Source organism: Pinus tabuliformis, chromosome X (genome assembly GCF_031772625.1).
Source record: "Pinus tabuliformis cultivar Carrire ecotype Pingquan chromosome X, CPIR1, whole genome shotgun sequence".
NCBI lineage: Eukaryota > Viridiplantae > Streptophyta > Pinopsida > Pinales > Pinaceae > Pinus > Pinus tabuliformis.
Window position 1 is genome coordinate 54,524,399 of NC_142308.1, and position 2,612 is coordinate 54,527,010.

Here is a 2,612-nt window from a genome sequence, read left to right on the forward strand (position 1 = left end):
AATACTACTCTATTGGCGTTCCCACTGAAGCAGCTTTGAAGGTGCTAGTAGAAAAGATGAAATTACCAGGTTTGGGGGAGCATGTAAAGGCTCGAAAGGATGATGATCATTCAATTTCTGCAGAAATCCGATTAGGTTGCTGTGAGTGGTGGAGTGAAAGAGAACACAGAGTTGCTACTTTAGAGTTTGATCAAATGCGCAAGTCAATGGGGGTTATTGTTAATTCAAATGTAGGAAATAACACATTGCTGGTGAAGGGTGCAGTTGAGAGTCTGCTAGAGAGAAGCTCCAAGATTCAGCTATCTGATGGAACAATTGTTCAATTAGATGTAGACGTTAGATAGTGCATACTACAAAAACTCAAAGGGATGACTTCAGGAGCTCTACGATGTTTAGGTTTTGCATATAAAGAAGAGCTTAATGAATTCTCTACATATGATGGAGAGGAACATCCTACCCACAAGCTTTTGCTTGATCCTGATAATTACTCATCAATTGGAAGTGATTTGATCTTTGCTGGTTTTGTAGGAATAAGGGACCCTCCACGTGCAGAGGTCCATAGAGCAATTAGTGATTGCAGAGAAGCTGGAATTCGTGTGTTGGTTATTACAGGTGATGACAAGAATACAGCAGAAGCCATATGTCATGAGATTGGGATTTTTGAGCCAGAAGTTAATCTTCAGGATAGAAGCTTCATAGGAAGAGAGTTTATGGCTCTTCCTGTTGCCAAACGTCGAGAAATTTTAAGAGGACGTAGTTGCATGTTTTCCAGAGCTGAACCTAAGCATAAGCAAGAAATAGTTCGAATGTTGAAGGAAGGAAACTCACATAATCATGTGATGCAGAGGGAAGAGCACGCTGTTGACTGTAATGTGTTGAATCCTCAAGGCAAAAAGTGTGTGGAACTTGGCTCGGGTTGTGGACTGGTTGGTTGTGTTGCAGCCCTTCTCGGTGCCCAAGTCATTTTGACAGACTTGCCCGACCGATTGAGATTGCTTAAAAAGAACCTGGAAGCCGAAGAGCTCGTAGCAGAACTCGAAACTCTAGAGTTGAATTTAAATAAGAAGTTTGTAGGCGAGGTCATTAATACCCCAGCTGTTAAAACAAAGCAAATAATTAGTTTCCTTTAGTGGGCATTCAAGCAGACTGGTTATGTGCCAAGTCCCTATGAATTGACTTCCCTTATTTCAGTTATGCATAATAAGGGTGGGATTAAGCTGGATCTGTTGAGAAGTTTGATTGAAGAGACCACAGAAAACCACGAAGGAGTTATTGATAATTCTGTGTTGAATACTTTGATTCAATATCTGGGTCGTTCTGGGGGAGCCAAAGAGGCCCTAGAGGTTTTCAAACAGTTTGATAAGTTCAAATGCGAGCCTGGAAGTAAGTCCTATTACTTAACAATTTGGGCACTTTGCATGAGTTCTCTTTATGATGAGGCATGGAGTGTTTTTGAAGAAATGGACAAGAATGGCCATTTTCCTTGTGCCTCCACTATTGGTAAGATTATCCAGTTGTTTTGTAGAGGCATGCGGCCGAATGAAGCCCATGCGATTTACCTGAAGGCAATGGAGAACAAGAAGTTTCCAAGGCATCTTACCCTCTATGCCTTGGTCCGGTCTCTTTGCGTTGTAGCAGAAACACCAGAGGTTGCTGCTGAAATTTTAAAGTCGATCAAGAAGGAAAAGAACTGTCATGCTATAGCAAATGGGGCATTACAGCACAAAGGAGGGAGACTTGAAGGAAAAACAACAACAACAGTAACCAAAGATAAATTACCAATTGAAGTATGGGATCCAGGAGGACACAGATCAGAAACGCATGATTAGGAGATCATGGTTAATTTAAACTTTGGGAGTCTGATGCAGGAGCATCTAGACCTGGCCAGCAATGTGACGGGGTGGTCACATGTTGTGGCTAATGCAAGATTGGAGGAAGATTTAGTTGTTAAATTTGTATTAATTTCAATAAGTGTAAGTAGTTAAGAGTGGTCTAATTCTGAACAGAATTAGGAATAAATGGCAAGTGATCCTCCCTATGTGGAGATCAAGCCAAGTGGTCTAGTTTGTTTAGATGAAGATAGGATTGAATTCTAACTATATAACTAATTCCTTCATGTGTGGAAAGAAGTAGTTAGATATGACATATGTATAACTTCTTTTTGATTTGCGGAGAAGAGGGGGTAGCAGGGGGAGACAGGGGAAAAAAGGAGGACTCAAGGCACTTGTAAGCCTACGGGCAGTGTAGAATTCCAAGACCGTGTCTGTTTCTTGCAGTATTGATTGGGGTTCTCTAGTTTTGATAGTTTTTATTGGGTTTTCTTCATTTAGTCTCCTCTGTTCAGAGAATGGCTTTGCGACTGAAACTCCTGCCCAGAGGGTTAGGGAAACACCTCGTAATATTATCAAGATGACTTTCTTTTCTAAATGAGAGTTCGATATAGTTTTTTCTTCCAGCGTTTCATTAATTAGTTGTTTGCCACTTGCAAGTTTCAATTTCTGGGTTTCGAGAACCGTATGGACTGATATGTGCTTAAAGATTGTCTCTCAAGAGCTACGGGAAGGAGGATGGAAGACGTTAACCGCTTCGATGCTAGGAATGAGTTTTGAAAG

The 2,612-nt window shown here is 41.0% G+C and overlaps 1 pseudogene; it reads left to right on the plus strand.

Moving 5' to 3' along the window:
* The first annotated feature begins 368 nt into the window (after window positions 1-368).
* On the plus strand, window positions 369-1,130 carry LOC149138307 (calcium-transporting ATPase 2, endoplasmic reticulum-type pseudogene; annotated as a pseudogene).
* Window positions 1,131-2,612: the final 1,482 nt, after the last annotated feature.